Source organism: Myxine glutinosa, chromosome 1, assembly GCF_964187855.1.
Source record: "Myxine glutinosa chromosome 1, kmMyxGlut1.1, whole genome shotgun sequence".
In the NCBI taxonomy this organism is placed as follows: domain Eukaryota; kingdom Metazoa; phylum Chordata; class Myxini; order Myxiniformes; family Myxinidae; genus Myxine; species Myxine glutinosa.
Genome location: NC_136261.1, coordinates 443,006,521 through 443,020,813, shown reverse-complemented (window position 1 = coordinate 443,020,813; position 14,293 = coordinate 443,006,521). Strand labels below are relative to the sequence as shown.

At 47.1% G+C, this 14,293-nt stretch overlaps 1 protein-coding gene and 1 long non-coding RNA gene across 2 annotated transcripts in view; one reads left to right on the top strand and one right to left on the bottom strand.

Moving 5' to 3' along the window:
- LOC144889692 (uncharacterized) overlaps nt 1-7,140 on the bottom strand; it is a 283,804-nt gene extending 276,664 nt beyond the window's left edge. The window contains exons 1-2 of the long non-coding RNA XR_013622005.1: nt 7,068-7,140; nt 5,977-6,049 (exon numbers count right to left, since the gene is read on the bottom strand). This is a non-coding gene — a long non-coding RNA (uncharacterized LOC144889692). The remainder of the gene's footprint in view (nt 1-5,976; nt 6,050-7,067) is intronic.
- Nucleotides 1-14,293, top strand: part of LOC137418230 (E3 ubiquitin/ISG15 ligase TRIM25-like) — a 1,962,167-nt gene that overhangs the window by 302,620 nt on the left and 1,645,254 nt on the right. The window lies entirely within an intron of this gene.

The window sequence follows — 14,293 nt, the reverse complement described above, 5'->3', positions numbered from 1 at the left end:
TGGAAATCAGCTAACATTACCGCTTTACACAAAAAAGGTGCAAAAACAGATCCTTGCAACTACAGACCAATCAGCCTGCTCCCAATTATCAGCAAAGTCATGGAATCCATCATTGCTTCGGATATGAAATCTTTCCTCTTCTCCAATGGCTTGATCTCTGATCATCAATTTGGTTTCAGACCAGGTCACTCTACTCTGGACATGCTGCTTCTGCTGTCTCAACAATGGATGGAGGTCCTCAATGCCAAACAGGAAATCAGAGCTGTCTCCCTTGACATATCACGGGCCTTTGATACGGTCTGGCACCCAGCTCTGCTCACCAAACTCTCCTCCTATGGTATCCATGGAAATCTCCATGCATGGCTTGCGGACTTCCTCTCTGGTCGTAGTCAACGTGTGGCCCTGAATGGATTTCTCTCATCTCCCCTTCCTGTTCAGGCTGGAGTTCCCCAAGGAAGTGTGCTGGGCCCTGTGCTTTTTCTGGTCTTTATCAATGATCTCTCCGACTCTCTGGAAAATCCTCTCTATCTATTTGCTGATGACTCCACTCTCTGCCGCTCCATTCCTCTTCCCTCAGATCGGCAGTCTGCAGCCTCCTCACTCTCTGAAGACCTGGATAAAATCACAGACTGGTCAAACAAGTGGAACATGTCTTTCAATCCTGACAAATCTCACTCTCTTACTATGTCTCTCCGAAAAGATCGACTGGTCAACCCTCCCATCTACTTTCTCAACAATCCTCTCCAAGAAGTTCTGTCGCTCAAGCTTTTGGGTCTCACTATCTGCCATGATCTTTCTTGGGAAAACCACATTTCCAAGCTGGCCTCCAAAGCCAGTCGCCGACTGGGCATCCTCCGTCGTGCGAAGTCCTTCCTCGGCACACCTGAGCTCCTCACCACATACAAGGCTTTCATCCGCAGCTCAATGGAATACTGTTCTCCCCTATGGGCTGGTGCTCCTGCCTCACACCTGGCTCGGCTTCACGCTGTTGAATCCAAAGCTTTCAAAATCATTGGAATCTCCCGCGATGGAGCTATCTCTGAGGGCCTTTCACTCACTCACCGCAGGCAGGTAGGTGGTCTTTCTGTCTTCTACCGACTCCTCTCCGGCCTTGCTCCCCCAGCTCTCTCTGTGCTCTGTCCCCCAAATATTCCTACAGGTCGCACAAGATCTGCCAGCAACCCTCTGATGGTTAAACTGCCGAAATCTCGGCTCTCTGCTCACCTTCACTCTTTCATTCCTCTTTTCTCCCGCCTCTGGAACAAACTCCCACATTCCCTTCAATCCCTCTCCTCCCTCCAGGTCTTTAAAACAGCTGTTCACCACCATCTCTTATCTTCCCCCATCCAAAACCTTGATCTTTTCTACCCCCACTAATTCACCCCAGATCCACCTTGTTTGAAATTCCAACTTCTTTCCTGGAAATCCTGGCAGTGTCCATATGTTTATACCTCTCCCACCCCCCCCCTTTCACATGCCTCCCCCCCAAAGCCCTCTCCCTCCCACAGATCTCTCGATGTCTCCATGTCTCTCGGTCCCTGCTCTCAAATGTTGTGTTTGTGTCCTTCCCCCTCTCTCCCCATCTTGTCTACCGCTCCCGATGTTATTTGTTTTATGTGTCTGTTTGTCTTTCTGTGTGATTAATGTTCGCTCTTTCACGAGCCTCGATCTTGTATACAAAAAAAAAAAAAAAAAAAAAAACAAACAAACGCTGGACCACCTTCATGTCTGTTGTGTGTGACATTTCCAGGATGGTCCTCACCTTTTCAGGATCAGCTTTCAGGCCATTTAAAGACAATATGTGTCCATGGAAACCGACCTTTGTGACTTTGAACTGCAGCTCCTCCAACCAAGTCTTAGTTTAATCTACCTGCAGCGGTTCATCAACACCAGTAACTTTGCGTTACACCAGTAACAACACTGTTGTCTGCCTCAACATCTGTATCTCCACAGCCAACACTGAGGATGTGATCTACAACAGGCTCTACTCAACCAAGTCCAGCCAATAGCTCTTGCTGCTTGAGATAATACACCTTTGGTGCTACGGAGACTCCAAAAGCAAGTTTGAGCCACCGTTACCTGCCCCAGTGGGTCCAAAATGTCGTCATGTAGCTGCTCTCCTCGTCTCGCTTGCATTGCAAAAAGGTGTCCGTGCATCTACAGGTGTGAATACCCGAGCCTTTGGTAGTTTGTACAAGACATCTTCGAGGGTTGGCATGATGTCGTGAGATCTTCGCTGTGCTTGGTTCAAAAACTTTGGATTTACGCAAATTCTCATCTTCTCAGGCTTTTTCACGATGATCATGTGACTTATCCAATCTGTCGGTCACAGCGGCAATGTGACCATCTGCCTCATATCTGTCCAGCTGTGTCTTCACGGCGGACTTCATGGTACAGGTACATTGTAGTACTTCATGGTACAGGTACTGGCCGATACTGGCATCAAGTTCAAAATGTACTTCTCCTGGAACTGACTCTATTGTCCCATTGCAAACATCGTTATACCTGCTTATCAGATGTTGTTTGGTCAAAGACCAAGTCAGAAGGTGCTCCATTTTGTTCAGTTCAGCAGGCACAGTGAAGTGCATCAGTCCCAAGTGCTCACATGTGGAGCCTGATAATAGGGGTTTCTGACTGACCTCCACAATTTCAAATTCAACCTTGTGTGCTCTTCCACGTATTACACACCTTGTTTTGAAAGGTCCCAGTGACGTCATCATCTCACCCGAATACAACTTCAATCTCGCATCACTTGGTAAGATTCGGGCATCAGGTGCTGAAGTCATCTTGTTTTTGCGGCTCATTACGTCAGATGTTGCCCCCCCAATCAAGCTGCCATTGCCTTAACTTATTATGTAGTTGTCACGTGACCTTATTATGTAGTTGTCACGTGACAAACCATTTTCCCCTCTCTACTTCACAGCACCGATGCACTCGTTTGTGTAAATGAAATTGCCGCTGTTATCGTCTTCCTCATCAGGTTCAGTGTTGCCCTGCTGTGGGCCTTCTCAAGCTTTTAAAGCATATACCATGGCAAAGTGAATGGCTCTATGACATTAACACTGTCGATCATCGACCTTTCCTGCTCCATTATCTCATCCGCATGTCCGTGAGCTTCTCCGCCCGACACGTCTCAATGGCCGTGTTTACAGGTAAATCACGTTACCTCAGGAGGTGACGACGTGAACTCTCATTGGCAACGACGAGAACGATTTTGTCTGTCTTCAGCTCTTCTTTCGGTAATCCATATTCACAAGATGCTGCTTTCTCTCTTAGACGCAAAACAAGATGACCAATTGATCTTCTTCTTCTTCCCTGCACCTGCCGAACACGTACCGTTCAAAAACCACATTTCTCTCCCTGGATTGAACTTTGTCTCCAATTCAATTAGTAAAGACGTAACGCTTTTCTCCTGCCCGACTATGAGATTCAAGTTGTGCTTATAAACATGACGTCATTCGCTGCCCATCACCTTCTCATGGTTGCCGCTTCTACTTCGTCGACCATCTCATTCAGACAGGTTACCACTTCCATTAGTCTCTCTCAGTCACAAGGGTAATGGTAATGGCGGCGCCTGCACGTGGCGGACGAGACCAACTCAGGAACTTAGCATCGTTTTTGTCTCATTTGGCTTCTTGGTCCTTTGTTCTGTTTCGTATCACATCATTGTGATCTCTGATCCGGGCCTGCGGACACGGAGCATCGATCTGGACCTGCGGACATGGAGCATCGATCCGGGCCTGCGGACACGGAGCATCAATCCGGACCTGCGGACACAGAGCATCGATCCGTACTTGCGGACACAGAGCATCGATCCGGGCCTGTTGATACGGAGCATAGATCTGGGTCTGCAGACACGGAGTGTCGACTTGGCTTGCTGTTCTTCATTGAACGTCTTTAGTACCCCTGAGTTTGAGGGTTTCGTCCCCATTACGGTTACGTCTGCCATGACTCATTTAAACAAGCAGATACGGGTGATCATAAGACCAGGACACCGACGATCTCAGGTAATGGATCTCAGGACATTTCGACATTTGAAAGTTGTGAGTGTAAAAGAAAAGCATCAAATACAACGAACGATCTTATAACATTCATACTTTTCTCCTCTCGAATATGATCCATCAATAACAAATTTGATGAAGTGCCCATTGTAGCTCAGAACCTAAAGGTGGACATATTACCTCTCACAGAAACCTGGCTTGAGGAAAATACACCTGTAGAACTGTTTACTCTCCATTGTTTTTATATATTTTTCTGAACCTCGGGTTGGACGACCTGGTGCAGGAAAAGCACTGTATGCAAGATACCACTTGAAACCACGTGTTTTGCCGGTAAATACACCTGGTAACATTAACATCGTAGCATTATGGGTTATCACGCGACCACCAAGGTTACCTCGAGAAGTACCTTATCTTATTATGTGTGTGTTGTATTACTCTCCTATAGTGGGGCAACTTAGCATAACAATTGTGCATTTTGTGAGGAAAGCACCAAATTTGGCACACTAGTAGATTATCATATTATGAAAAGATCTGGATATTGGGCCATCTCAGATTCAGAGATTTGATTTTTGCAAGATTTCGATTCGATTGGGATCGAAGAGAACACCTTCTTCGTCTTCTGTACAGTGAAGTTGCCAGCCCTGAATTCTCTGGCTACATCTGGGTGCTTCATTGGGAGTGCAACCATGTCCCTCAGGTGAACAGGGGCCCACCTGGCATAGTGTGTGTGGTCTAAGGCATGGAACCATGGGACCAGTTCCCTCAGGGCATCAAGGTACATCGTGAATGAAGCCTGCCGCAGAGAACGCACGTAGACCAGTACCAACATCTCTAGTTCCAGCACAGTTGCCCAGTACTGAAAGTTGGGAATGTCTTCTCCTCTCCTGTGACACCAGTCTTCGAACTCAGGCAGGTCTTCTGCAGCATCAACATATGTCATACAGTGGCGTTCATACGCACGGTGTTGCAGGATGTGCAGTGCCGCTGCAGTGATTTGATGAGCTCTTCTTGTGCGGGTGACGTGGGCAGCTCACAGGAAGGAGTCGGCCGTCCCTGGCATTGAAATCTCAGCTTGCAAATCTGCAAAATCTGCAAATCTTGCAAAAATCAAATCTCTGACTCTGAGATGGCCCAATATCCAGATCTTTTCATTATATGATAGTCTACTAGTGTGCCAAATTTGGTGCTTTCCTCACAACATGCACAATTGTTATGCTATATTTAGCTTAGCTGCCGGACTACTACAGGTGGTAACACTGATAACTGTATAAATTATTTGATTTCAACAATTGATTTGTTACTGATACAATATCCAGGAGCTGGAGTTTCCATAGTCGGGATTTTAATGATCTGGACTTTACACTTCTTCTTGTAAACGACCGTTTTAAACAAGTTGTTGCACAACCTACGAGAGGGATTAATATCCTGGATAAAATTGTCCCAAATTACCCCCATTTGTGTACTAATATCCAGATTCTACCCCCATGGGAATGAGTGATCACAATTGTGTTCTTTGGATACCCATAGACTGGGTCGCGCAGCGTAATGTAAGAAAAATACAATACGTCACCTTAAATACAGTGGTTTGCGGAGTTTTGGTAGATTGATAGCGCAATTCATATGGGAGCAGGTATTTAAAGCAATTGATCCAGGTACAAAATGTGATATTTTATGTGAAATAGTCAAAGAACAACTTGATCAGCATTTACCAACACAAGTTATCCGTTTTTAATAAGACTGATATACCATTGATAACTTCCCAAGTTATTTCCATCATAAAATAAAGACAGTATGCATGGTGGTGGGTGGTTCGTGTGCAGCCACCCGGCTGCTGGTTGCATGATTTCTCTGTGGGTGCGTCTGCCACTGATGCAATGACTCTCTATAACCAAAATGGCTTTGGTAATGGTTAATTATTTTGGTCCAAAATGAGGAAAAGTCCCATCCCGTATTTTAAACATGTGGATGATCTTACCCTTGTTGAAAGTTGTAAAGAGACTCAACAGTCACAGATGCAGAAACCTTTCTTTCTTTTCAGAATTGGACATCTGATAATAATATGAAACTGAATGAGTTAAAATGTTACACGATCACAGTTTCCTTCACAAAGCAGCGAGTGCAACACCGAACACTCTTTATAAGTAACACTCAATAAATAACAAGGTGTGACAATACAGGAAAACTGGAAATGGGATGGATGCTCATATCAGAGAAATGCTTCAAAAATGTAATCGAAAGTTGTACATTTTACGTAATGTTAAATCGTACTATTTACCCATCTGTAACCTCGTGACAATTTATATTGGCTACATAAGATCAGTGTTGGAGTATTGTGTACCTGTTTTCAATGCAGTCTTAACTAAAGCACAGGTGAACAATTTAGAACTGATTCAAAAAAGAGTGTGTAAAATAATGTTAGGACAACGTTACACATGTTACCATTTTGCTTTGGAAACATGTAAATTACGAACCCTGGAGGAACGATGATATAAGTTGTGTAAAGACTTTGCACTCGCTATTGAAACCCATAATTTGCGTACAATGTGGTTTTTTGCGTACAAATGCGTACCTCCTATGAGAGATATACCTTTTAATCTCAGGAAAGCACAAAGTACTCACAGTACAAATGCAGAACAAAAATATTTCAAACCAGCGCATTGACATTTTAAATTGGTTTTCTTAATAGTTTGTAATATTTTTCCTCTGTTTGAAATATTCCATGTTTGTTATTTTAGTTTTACATTCTTTTTGTTAATTAACGATTTGAATTTTTTTGATTTTATATATTTATATTCTGTAAGCAATCTTTGATTGCAAATTATGCATGTGTTATTCAGCTCTTCGCTGCCAGACATGCTTTCAATCAACCATTTTCATTGATTGATTGGCCAGTAAATAATCCGTGAATTCAGCTCTAAAATTGCCCCAATTACTGCTCCAGTCACCACTCATTTTCATCGCGTCCGGAAGTGGAAGGTTAGTCGCCATTTTGGTCAAGGCCTAAACTGGTGACGTTTCAGCAAAGGGCATTGTGGTTGAGATCCCGGTCTTCAGTTATTTGCTCACTTTTGCACACGTGGTGGATGCTTGGAGGAGTCATTACTGAATAGGAGGGTAACTAGAGGGTGCTTGGAGGAGTCGTTACTGAATAGGAGGATAACTCGAGCGTGCTTGGAGGAGTTTGTTACTGAATAGGAGGGTAACTAGAGGGTGATTGGAGGAGTCGTTACTGAATAGTAGGATAACTCGAGGGTGCTTGGAGGAGTCGTTACTGAATAGGAGGGTTGTAAGAATCAAGGTCTACAACATTGTCCCAATAGTAGGTTTAATTCAGTTTCGATCTCTGGCAACACCTGTAAAAAAATCATCAAGCTTTGTATCAGTATTCTGTAATCATGGAAGTAACGATGAATTAGCAATTAGTGCAAGCAAGCCTGGAACATCTAGGAATACACACCATTCGAGTATACACTATCACACAGAATAAATGTCACAGGAATGTGTTGGAGCGATGTTCGTCCGAGTTCTTTTCGGAGCCTCTCAGTGGTCGGAGACAGCATAACACCTGGGTTCAACTGAGACACAGTTTCATTACATTCTTCCCGCCGTTAAAACTACACTTCCACTAAGGCAGAAATCGAGCTAGCAGCACATAGCAGCAGAGTAATATCAGTGAGCAGCAATTGCCAGTCCATGTCAGTCAGTCCCAACCATAGTGGTTGGGGCGGCGAATCTCTCTCCCGGTGCGGGTCCGGTAACTACCGGGTACTACATCCCCAAGACCGGAGTCCCCCGCGTCAGAATAGCCACCTAAATCGGGTGATGGCGGATCGGGTGCATGTAGTGGTGAGGAAGCCGGCAGATGCTCCATAGGCGGATCAACGGGATCGTAAGCTGGTTCGTCAACTTCCCCGCATGGGGCCAGGTGGCGTACTGAGACCGTGGACTCCCATCCATTGGGCAACAACATGCGGGCGTGCTCAGGGTTAGCCTGGAGAACCTGCACCTTGTCTACCAGCGGGTCATATTTACTCATGCGAACTGCACGTTTGAGAAAAGCCGGTCCCGGCTCAGCAAGCCAACCCGGTAAAGGTCGGGTACTGCCCAAATGCCTCGGATAACGAAACATCCAGTCATGGGAATTTGATTTGTAGCAGTACACAATACAGTCCTGATCGAGCTTAATGCCCCGGGTAGTGACCAAGCCCAATTGTCTAGTCCTAGGCCGAGGGCCTTAAGCCTCAGAGTAACGGCCCTCCATATTACACCATTAAAGCATTCTACCTGTCCATTCGCCTGTGGCCTATACGGAGTAGTATAACTAGAAGCGACATTATGCTGGAGCAGGAAGTTCCTCACATCCTGGGACAAGAACACCGTGCCTCAATCGGTGTGCACATAGGCCAGATTCCCAAACATAGAAAACAAGTTCTGCAGGCACCGGATAACCGTAGCAGCAGACATATCTCCGCATGGGAAAGCAAAAGGGAATCTAGAGAACTCATCAACGATCGTGAGTAGATAACAAGAATTACTCGAAGCCGGTGACGCCGGCAGTGGTCCTTTGAAATCCATCGCCAATCTCTCCCACGGCCTAGTGGCTTGGACCAGTGTGCCCATAGGAGGGTTGTAGAAGCGATGTTTGAGTTCAGCACAAATGGAACAAGTGCGACATAGCTGATGAATGTCCTCAATAGAGTAGGGCAAATTGCGACTGCGCACATAATGAGCTAAAAGCATCACACCGGGATGGCACAATGAGGCATGAAGAATGCGCAGGTCCTCAAAGGAAGTGAGACTTGCACACACCGCTGGCCATGATAATGCATCCACTGCGAGATTATCCCGCCCTGGGCGATACCTGATAGTGTAGCAATAATCGGCTAATTCAATCCTCCAGCGAGTGATTTACTCATTCTTAATGCACTGAGCATGGCGTGTGTCATACATAAAATCGACACTCTGTTGATCAGTAATGATCTCAAAACATTTGCCAAGAAAATATGGCCGCCAGCGCTTGATAGACTCAACAATGGCATACGCCTCCTTTTCAACAGACGAGTGTCGTTTTTCCGCAGAGGACAGAGTCCTTGAAAAGAAGGCCACAGGTCGCCCCCCCCCCCCCCTTGATAAAGTGTGGCAGCTATCGCGTGGTCCGACGCATCGCTTTCCAAAACAAAGGATGTGTTTTCATTAATAAACGACACAGCGGCACCAGCTATGTCTGACTTCAGGCCATGGAAAGCGGCCTTAGTGGCATGACACATGGGGAACTCTTTGCAATCCACAAGTGGATGCAGCTTCTCAGAAAAATTTTGAACCCACTTTGAATAATGAGCAAAAAGCCTGAGTGCATGCTTCAAAGAAGCACCATCATGTGGCAGGGCCATGTCGAGCAAGGGTCGCAGTCGCTCCTTGTCGGAGGTGATAGTGCCGTGGGTCACGGTGGACCCCAGGAGATCTATCGTTCGAGTGGCATAGCGACATTTAGCCTCGTTCATAGTCAGGCGGTACTTGTGCGCAACCTCGAGGAAGCGCTTCAGATTAGCATTATGATGAGCTTGATCGTACCCACAAACCATGAGATTATCCAGGTAAACAAAGACATTGGTTGAGCTCTCCTTAGCAATGATGTCATCCATGGTCCTTTGGAAGCAGGAACCCCATTTGTGACCAAAAGGCAGACGGGTGAACTGGTACAACCTCTGTCCGGATTCAAACCCTGTGTAGATGCGATCTGCCTCAGAGATTGGAATCTGATGACACGCACTGTGGAGATCTAAAGTACTATATACCGAGTACTGTGCTACCTGGCAAACCAGAGAATCCAATCCCGGGAGTGGGTAGGCATCCAATTGCGTAAACCGATTAATCGTCTGCGAATAGTCGATTACCATGCGTTTGCGGTGAGTTTCGGTCTGAACTCCCAAAACTTGGGCTCTCCAAGGCGATCAACTAGGTTCGATTATGCCCTCCTTTAGTAGCCGCCCAGTATCCTCAGCAATAAATTGCATTTCAGCCCGTGAATAGCGTCGTGATTTAATGGCAACCGGTGTACAGTCAGGAGTCACATTTGGAAACAGTGACAGTGGTTCAATTTCCATCCCTGCCAGAGCACACGCAGCAAGTGTCATCACCACCAAATTCCATTTCTAAACGACCATGCCGAGAAAATCGTGTCCCAGCAACACTTCTGCACATAACGCTGGTAAGACCATTAAATGCACATCCGGAAACATTCGGCCATTAATCACAAACTTCAGCCGGCATTCCCCTTGAGTGCATAGCCATAGTCCTTGGGAAGCCATAATAATTTGGCGTGTTGTCCCGAGAATCGGCCAGCCATGCTTCTGAACGAGTCGTAAATTGACATAGCTATCAGTAGAACCCGTGTCGATTAAGGCGTTTGTGATCTGCCCCTCAACCATAATTGGAATTAGCAGCGTTGGGCAGTCCAGGTGGCCTGGTAGTCGTTGAGTCATCCAGAGGGGGGCGCTCGAGCCATGTGTGTGGGCCCGACGCCAACCAGCGTCGATCGTGAAGCCGAACGAACCCCAGGCGATGAAAGGATCCCAGTCAAGGGCGTTCGAGCAATGCGAGGCTTGCGCGGGGAGATGATCCCAGTCAAGGGTGTTCGAACCGCCCGAGGCACCACTTGTTTCGTCGGCAAGTTGATCCTAGTCAAGGTCGCGCGGGGCCTGCGTGGGGAGGTGATCCCAATCAAGGCCGCGCGGGGTGCCAATTGTCTCTCGGGCGGAGAGAGAATCGCAGACAAAGTCGAGCGAGTTCAACGGCCCCGTGACGAGCGACAGACCTTTGCAAAATGTCCTTTCCGAGAGCACGAGTGACACGTCGCTTCTCGGGCCGGACAAACTGACCTTAAATGGTTTCGGTTCCCGCAGAAAAAGCACTTAGCGTTACTTCCGGCTGATGGAGCGGCAGCGGCGGCTGCTGTCATTCTCGGGCCGGGATCCTCGAGAGTGTCCGTTGTCCCCGATTCCGGCGGAGGTTCAGCATCCAATTGCTCTGCGATAGTAGCTCTCTCCGGTCGTGTCGTGCCGGTTAAACCCGCAGTGACGTACAGACGATCGTACGCTTCCGATTGTGTCTTTGCTTCTTGGTACATGAGCGATAATTTATGAGCTTTTTCCAGCATCAGATCCATTTCTTCAAGCAATCTCTGTCGTATTATAGGCATGTGAAGCCCCAAAACAAATGAATCTTTCATCAAATCGTCACATACTTGTTCCTGTGTCCGTGCTTCCGTCGTACAGTCCTTCGCTAATTGGCGACGTTCCTGGACGAAGTGGTCGATGGTCTCCGATGGGTCTTGTTGCCGTGATGCAAGCAGGTATCGAATGTAGATCACGCTCCGAGTCTTGATGTAGATCCGTCATAATTCTGCCTCAGCGGCGGTGTACGTGCCGCACTGGGATATGTACGTGAAAACTATATGAGACACGCGGGAGTTGAGCACCGCGAGCCTGGTTGCATCTGTGAGACCCTCCTGGGCACCCAGGTAACTTGTCAGCAGACTTAGCCAATGCTGGAGCTGGGCAGGCTCATCCGGCGGCTGTGGATCCGCTCCGAAGATCGGGACATGTATCAGCTTACGAGTCATGGCGTTCCCGTTCAAGACAAGAGAGGATTCAGAATTAATTGTTGTAAAACCCAGAGTTACAACATTGCCTCAGATTGTGAGTTTAATTCTGAATCGATCTCCAGCAATACCTGTTAGAAAACCAACAAGCAACATATCAATATTCAGCATTCATAGGAATCAGTAATGGATTTGCAAACTAGCACAAGCAAGCCTGGAACAAAGGAAGGATATGCATCTTCTAATTATGCACACCATTACACACAATAAATGTCACAGGAATGATCGTCGCGCTGTCTGTCTGAGTTCTTATAACTGCCGCGCAGCGGACAGAGGCCGCATGACACCTGGGTTCAAACTTAGGCACAATTTCACTACATAAGACACACTCACAGCTGCGCTGCCAAGCATCGGAACAATTTCCTTCGTGTAAGTCCGAAGTTTGGCCCTCACCGGGCTCAATTTAGGCTTCACGGCCTCACAGCCCAATAGCTTGTCAAATGTTTCCTTGCTCATAATCGACTGACTCGCCCCTATGTCCACTTCCATTGACACCTGCTTGCCATTCAGTTGAAGATCAATCGTTATTGGTGCGGGCCTGCCAGAAATCGTATGCAACTCATACTCCCCATCATGCAGCAATGACTCAGCACCAGCGACATTCTTGCCATTATCCACACTAGGGCATGCCCGTACTATATCTATATCTAAAATTATATCCCCCCCCTCTATTTACATGAAATGGTTTGGTCCAAAGCGAACGGCTTGCGAGTGGTGACAATCCCCCCCCTCTATTTACATGCAATGGTTTGGTCCAAAGCGAACGGCTTCCGGAGTTTGGTAAAGAAATCGCCATCGCGTGCACAAACGCGCAGGAAAGCGAATGAATCGCAAATTCGTTTTTATTAGTTGTAAAACATAGTTTAACGCCAACATAGTTTGCAAACGTGAAATAAATGAATACGCTCTCAAATGTGCCATCCGAGGCAGAGTGTGCCCGCCACGTTCGGCACACGCGATCGTTCGCTGCTCTCTGATTGGTTGAATCGTTTTTTGGACATAGCTCGGTAAGTAATTGTCCGATTAATATGAAACCTTGAAAAGGCACATCCTCGGGTCCGCAGCAATATACCTGGCAAGTTAAAAGTATATCGGACCCGTGGTTGTCGAGAAACAGCGGTCACAGACAAACAAACGTACAGACAGACAGACAGAGATTACTGGAATTATAGATAGATGATGGGCGGTGGCAGTACCATCCCCACTGCTGGACTGGAGACACCTCTTTTGACGATGCCCAATCTTGCCACATCCGTTGCATGTGTACCGTTTGAAACGGCACTGGTGAGCCACATGATTCGCACCACAATGTCAATACATGTTCCTCGGGCCTCTCTCTACCAAGGAAACAGGTTTTGAAAACACAACTGGTCTCGGCACAGCCTTATACGAGGATGGAGCAATCTTATTTATTAAATTTATTTAATCTTAATGCCCTTTTGACGACATCTCCTGCAGGTTTTCAGCAGTTGTCACACACGCCTGTGCAATCTTCACCGTTCTTCCCAGGTCAAGGGTGTCTTCTTGAGCAATAAGTTTTCGCAAGATGTCATCGTGGTTTACCCCGATCACAAAGAAATCTCGGAGCATCTCATCAAGTACAGCACCAAATGGACATGGCTCTGTTAAACGGCACAGATCAGCAACAAAGCCGGGAATGTCTTGATCCTCCCGTCAAGTGTGTGTGTAAAACTTGTACCTTGATATGATGAGACCAGCTTTCGGCTTGAAGTGCAGCTTTCCAAGCTCATAGAGTTCCTCATAGGAAAGGTCGGTAGGTCGCCGTGGTGACAGCAGGTTTTTGATGAGTCCGTACACCTTCTGCCCGCACACAGTCAACAACACAGAACGACGACGGACGGCATCACCAGCGGCCGCCATGTTGTTGGCCACAAAGTACTGGTCCAGCCTCTCCACAAAATCCGCCCAATCCTCCCCATTGGAGTATTCATGGAGCATGCCGATAGATGCCATCGAGACACGAACGGTCTTCACCTCGTCGCCACTTGTGATGTCTGGAAGCACGAACAATCAGACCAATGAAGGCACTCTACTTTATATCCGCTTTTTTACTCCTGCCAGGGAGTAATGCGTCTTGCCGTGTCCGTCCGTGTGTGTGTGTGTGTGTGTTCGTGTGTTTGTGTGTTCGTGTGTTTATGAACAAGATATCTGGAAATGTTCTGAACGGATTTGGATGAAAGTTGGTGGGATGATTGCCCTTGGGATAAGGAAAAATTGATTAGTTTTTGGTGAAGCTCAGGATATTATTCCGGATCCAGGAATTTTTTGAAGGATTTTTTACCATTGGAAGATAGGGCTCAGCAGCGGCCACCCACGGCGGGAGTACGCGCTCTACTGGCTGGCATTCTCGTTAGCATTGCCCTCAGCTCCATTTTCCTGGTCCCATGTATCGCGCATGCGCACAACTGCCTCATGCATCACAGCCTCTTTGTGGGAGGATCCTCTTTGTGGGTGGCTCCTCTTTGTGGGTGGCTTCTATTTGTGGGTGGCTCCTCTTTGTGGGAGGCGCCTCTTTGTGGAAGGCTCCTCTTTGTGGGTGGCTCCTCTTTATGGGTGGTGCCTCTTTGTGGGAGGCGCCTCTTTGTGGGAGGATCCTCTTTGTGGGAGGCTC